This window comes from Oryctolagus cuniculus, chromosome 2 (assembly GCF_964237555.1).
Source record: "Oryctolagus cuniculus chromosome 2, mOryCun1.1, whole genome shotgun sequence".
NCBI classification, from domain to species: Eukaryota; Metazoa; Chordata; class Mammalia; order Lagomorpha; family Leporidae; genus Oryctolagus; species Oryctolagus cuniculus.
Genome location: NC_091433.1, coordinates 129,026,033 through 129,032,411, shown reverse-complemented (window position 1 = coordinate 129,032,411; position 6,379 = coordinate 129,026,033).

Sequence of the window (6,379 nt, the reverse complement as noted above, 5' to 3'; positions counted from 1 at the left end):
TCTTCATTTATAAAACTGAAACACTAATGCATTAAATACAGAAAGCTCCTTTAACTTATTTCACAAAATCATTAACAGAGGATGTAAACTTCTGTAACTATTTAAGACAGAGTTATCACAAACATTCTTTTTTTTAAAAAAAGACTTATTTTTTGTTTGAAAGAGTTACACACACAGAGAGAGAGAGAGAGAGAGAGAGAGAGAGAGAGAGAGAGGTATTCCATCTGCTGATTCACTCTCCAATTGGCTGCAACCACCAGAGCTGAGCCAATCCGAAGCCAGGAACCAGGAGCTTCTTCCAGGTCTCCCACATGGGTGCAGGGGCCCAAGAACTTGGGCTATCTTCTACTGCTTTCCCAGGCCATAACAGAGAGCTGGATTGGAAGTGGAGCAACTGGGACTCGAAGTAGGGCCCATGTGGGATGCAGGCACTGCAGGCAGTGGCTTTACCCACTATGCCACAGCACCGGCCCCACCACATAATTTCTAAGTGCCAAGTCCTATAAGACTTGAAAGGTAGGCTCTGGATATATTTAGAAGGAATTTCAGGCAGATTTTCAGGATACGTAAAATATTGCAAAGAGTGAATAGGATACAAGGGGAAAGGAATATAGAAATGAAGTATGCAACAAAATGGATTTGCTAATAAAGCAGAAACAGCAAACCACAATTACCTCCATTCCTGCCATTTGTGAGCCATATGACACATGGCGTCATAAATAATTTGTATAAGAAACCTAAACATCAAGTAGAGGGGTTTTGTTTTTCTGTAAAAATGGTGGAGTCTCACTAAAGAACAACCTAAAGTACAGTTCTACTGGGACTTGGGTGGGTGTGGCTTGGGGGTGGGCAACAGGGCCCAGCTCAGATGCTGAGTTGTCTTCTACCCTGGCTTAACACAGGGATGGCTTTTGTCATATCTGCAAACTCAGATGAACTGCATGGATTTTTAAACAAGTCTGAGTTTCTCTTCAGAGACATATTGATAAATATTTACTGACAGTGAACTTGGAATTAGAAACTTTGGCAAGTGCCTAGAGTGCAGCTGCCATTCTTTATTGGTGGCTGAGGAAGATCCAAGGCTCTCAACTTTCAACCTATCTTTGTCCTATTTGAACCCAGCCATCAAGTTGGGCTGACAGATCGTATGGCCCCTGACCACATGGACTCCTCTTCACAGTGGAGAAGGGATTGGCGGGAACCACAAAGCTTGGCTACACAAGCATATCTGGGTGCCCCGGCCCGCGGGGTAATCAACTAGGACATGAGGAGGGCAGACCTGAATGGAGAGACAAACCAGACACGAGAAGGGAGACCAAGACAGTACTCTGATCAAGGTCTCAACTTTATTGGAGAAGGAGGTGGCTTATATAGTATAAGGCAAGAATTGTACAGTTGAGGGTAAGCAGGGGTCATCTCACAATATCAAAGGAATAATTTCACAGGAACCAGTATCAGTTTGACAAAGGGAGTTACAGCAAGGTCTTACAGCTACCAGATGTGCTTATCAAGGTACAAGAAAGAGCACTGAAGCCAGAAGGCCAAGCGCTAACCATATCAGTGAGTTGTACAAATGGAATTTTCTAGTGAATCCTCCTTACAGGAACACAGCTGAAGGTTAGTTTAAACAAAGGCCTATACAGGGAAACCAGCACAGTGGCTCCCAACATCTGGGGAGTCACGTTTTGGACAATGTGATCGTGTCCTTACTTATGAACTTAGGAATAGCGTGGGAATGCATACGTTCAAGGTAATAACTTGAATGCTGGATGTTTCTGCCTGGAGCCTTTCTGTCCCAAATTAATTAGTAGGGTCTGCTGTGTATGCAGACCATTCCTTGTATAAGAAACTAAAGCCATGTCATTAGAGCGAAGAAAAAGAAGACTCCCTTTCTCTTGTTTTTAATAGCAGGGGCAGTTTCTGACTTTTATTTTAATGAGTGGAAAAGTCCTTGGTGTCAGAGCTCAGCCTGGATCAGACCTCCAGAAAGCTGCTCCCACCACTCTGACCTGTGAAGCAGAGCAGCAGTCAATCTGCTCATGACCCAGAACCAGGGAAAGGTCAACAAAAGCTGCAAGTGATTTGATATTTTTCTCACCACCATCAGACTAAAACTATGGCCATTACCTGTGATAGAAATGTCCGAATTCCGTCTCTTCCTTGGGTCAAATGCTGATCTGAGAAGCCCAATTTGCAGTTTGTTAAGGAGCTACCATAAAGTCTGTGTGGAATGATCAGTGAACAAGTAGGGCTTTCATTTGTACTAGTGGGGGTGGGGCATAGTTTATTCTTATTCAAGACAAAATAAACTCTGGGTCTGGTCACACGGAGCTAAGTGCATAGAGAGAAAAAAATTATAAAATACACAAATAGATTAAACTGAGGATTGGAGCCCAGAGTTCCAGACAAGCATGAACAGCTCTAGAAGCAAGAAGTCCTCTATGGGTGCTGTTTGCAGCTCAAATTTGGAAATTGCCTGCACAATTATGAAAGATCATAATTGAGTTCTAGTCAGAGACTGGCCTCGTATTTACAAAACTTGGGGCACTTGACCTTGTTGTGTGAGAGCCGGAGGAAGTGGCCTTCCTCAGTGTTGTTCCGTTGTTCGGCCTCACACAGACTCACTTGCCAGAGCAACCAAAACAACTCTTCCGGAGGCTGCCCTTGCTGGGAGAGCTAGCAGCCAGAGCCAGTTCTCACCCCAGAATTAGTGAAATAAAGTACTTTTGAGACAGTGAACAATGTCCCCTAAGTTCTAACTTTTATGAGTTCCTGAGTGGGCTCTTCCTGTTTTGGTTTTTCAGTTTCTTCACTTGATTTTGATGATTTTGGCTACCCAAGAATTCTTCTTAAACCAAAGGTAGGAAAAGCACAGCGCTCACGTGCAGGGGCATTGTGAAATGAAAATGGATTCTAATTTGTATTATGCCATTGAATCAGCACCTCCCCTTCAAATTCTACAGGTGATGACACCAACAGCTCACACCCAGTGGCAGGTAGAGGTTTCTGCCCCAGCCCTGGGGAGGCAGAGCGTGTGAGGCGGGCTCTGGCTCTAGACTGACTCGGGATAAATTCCTTGCTTCCTCATTCACCGGCTGTGTGAATTCAATACATTACTTCCCCTCTCTGATCTTAAACTCCTCAATAATTTAAAATGCAAAGAATGCCAGGACTAAATAAAGTAATGCATGACTCAGTAAATGGCAATTATCGATAACAGTAATAATGATGAGGCCTTAGTCCCGTGGTTTGCTCCAGATCCTCCTTTGGGGACTGTGTTCCAGGGAACGTCCTTGTCTTTTTTTTTTTTTTTTTTTTAAGATTTATTTAATTACTTGAAAGAGTTACACAGAGAGAGAAGGAGAGGCAGAGAGAAAGAGAGAGAGAGAGAGGTCTTCCATCCACTGGTTCATTCCCCAATTGGCCACAATGGCCAGAGCTGCTCCAATCTGAAGCCAGGAGCCAGGAGCTTCTTCCCAGTCTCCCATGTGGGTGCAGGGGCCCAAGGACTTGGGCCATCTTCTGCTTTCCCAGACCATAGCAGAGAGCTGGATCGGAAGAGGAGCACCTGGGACTTCAACCAGTACCCATAAGGGATGCTGGCACTGCACACGGCTGTTTTACCCACTACGCCACAGCGCTGGCCCCTAAGTATTGTCCTTGTCTTACCTGAAAGGTAGGCAAAGGGTTCTAACAGCACTGACTTGACTGAGTCCCTGCAGGTTAAAACCTTTCCCAGGAAACCATAGTCGCTAATCACAAAATGGGGAAGGGTCCTGCTTTCATTTCAAAGCTACCCTCCCAGTAAGCAGGCCTGAGCGTAGAGTTTAAAAGGACTATCCAGTGGGGAGGCTGCCAACGACAGTTGTAAAGCGTGTCAGGCCCCCTCCCCCTATCAGCACCACCCCCAGCTTCTCTGGTCTCCCAGGATGTGGATAGGGATCTGGGGAATCACAACCCACTGCTTGCCAGGGAGGATTGGTGTGGAGGCGGGAGAGAGGGCATCATGGGAGCCCTGATCCTGGGGACCTCCCCAGCCAGCCCAAGGCTCAGCACACTTGGAAAGTGGAGAGGGTGTAATCTGTTTCCTCCCGGGTTGGGGTCATCCCCAAGGGAGGTGGGAAAAGGACAAGTGTCTTTACTTCACAGGCTGATTAGGTTTCAAAGTTATCTCTGTACTGTACAGGATCCCTATGACGAAAACTCTGAGATGTTGTTCAGGAACATAAACTTTTGAACAAATGGAAAGAACTATTATGTCCAATAATGTAAAAATATAAACATAGTCTAAATTAACATGTGAATTCCATTTAGAATCTCAACTTTTTCAAAGGATGGGATGAAAGAATCTCACAAAATGATTTGTTTCTCTGGGCGAATAAATGAGAAAAATAACCAAGAATTGTTTGAGGGGCTGGCATTGTGGCAAAGCAGGTTAAGCTACCACCTGCAATGCCAACATCCCATTTGAGTGTCAGTTCCAGTCCCAGGTGCTTCACCTCCAATCCAGCCTCCTGCTGATGCGCCTGGGAAAGCAGCAGAAGACCCAAGTACATCAGCTCCTGCCACCCACATGGGAGAACCAAGCTTGTGGCTTCAGCCTGGCTCATCCCCAGCTGTTGCAGCAAATTGGGGAAATACCCAGAATATGGGAGATCTTTCTGGCTCTCTTGCTCTCTTTCAAACTCTTCCTTTAAAATAAATAAATAATTTTTTTTTAAAAAGAAATGATTGAAGAAGAGTGATGATATCAGAAAAAGAGTGAAGATAATAAACCCTAAAGCTATATTTAAAATTATCAGGTAATGGGTAGGAAAAGGTCAGAGATGGACAGAGGGACATTTCAAATCATGGAGATAGTGACACATTGTTGATAAATTAATGGTGTTGACTTGTTAGTAGATGATGTTGACTAGTTAATAAATGCTTTTGAAGAACACAGGAGACAGGGAATTTGAGCCCTGTCTTGTGGTTTATAAAGATTTCAGTATAATAAGAAAAATAATGACCAGTGACAGAGTCGAGCGGGGTAAATACCTGTACAGTTAGGAGTTGGGGAATGCTCTCCTACACATGACCCAAAGACAGGGAGCATGAAGCTTCGTCAGAGCCATGCTTAGCATGGGAAGGTGACTGACTGAGAGATTGTACACGACACCTGATTTGGGCAGTGGGTAAATTGGTGGTTACCAGGGGCAGGGGAGGAAGAGGGGAGATGTAGGTCAACGGGGACAAAATTGCAGGTTTGTAGGATGAACAGTCAAGGGACTACAGTTAACAAATTGTATTGTTTTAGGGGAGTTTTATTGAATAAGTAGATTTTAGCCGCTCTCATCACAAAAAGAAAAGCAGCTGTGGATATGACAGGTGTGTTACTGTACTTCAAGAGAGTAACCATATTACTGGTTTGAGTCCCAACTACTCCACTTCCCATCCAGCTCCTTGCTAATGTGCCTGGGAAAGCAGGAGATAATGGCCCAAGTACTTGAGCCCCTGCCATCCACGTGGAAGACCCAGATGAAGTTCCTCCTTCCTGGTTTTAGCTAGCCCAGCCCTGGCTGTTGTGGCCATTTGAGAAGTTTACCAGCAGATGGAAGATCTCTCTCTCTCTCTCTCCCTGTCTCCCTGCCTTTCCTATAGAATAAATTCTCCCATCAACAGCGGTCAAGTCTAACTCAGGTCTGTGTGGGATTATAGGGAAAGTCTTTTCTCTCTTTTTAAGATTTATTTCATTTCTTTGAAAGGCAGAGTTACAGAGAGAGAGAGAGTGAGAGAGAGAGGGGTCTTCCACCCGCTGGTTCACTCCCCAAATGGCCACAACTAGGGGCTGGGACAGGCCTAAACCAGGAGCCAGGAGGTTCATCCAGGTCTTCCACGTGGGTGCTGAGGCCCAAGGACTTGGGCCATCTTCCACTGCTTTCCCAGGCCACAGCAGAGAGTTGGATCAGAAGTGGAGAAGCTGGGACTCAAATTGGCACCCGTATGGGATGCTGGTGCTGCAGGCGGCAGCTTCACCTGCTATGCCACAGTGCTGGCCTCAAAAATGTGTATTTTTAGAAAATGGATTTTCTGGGGCTGGTGTGGCATAACAGGTGAAGCTTCTTGGATCCTGGGTCACAGCCATTCCCTTCTGTTGCCTGCTCTGTGCTGTTTACCAGCTGATTGTCCCAACTAGCCTGTGGCTATCCATAAGGGAGGGTGTCCCCATCTGAGTTGGGGCCCCAGCCTTGGAGGACCGGAAGGAGGCTGAGCTGGCCTTTACACTGCCATGGGAACCAGGCCCCCTGGAGATCTGCTGGCACCCTGGCCCGATCCTGGCCTCACCCCTCCCCTGGGAGACAGACCTGGAGCGGGAGTTCATGACCCTCATTCTGTAGCC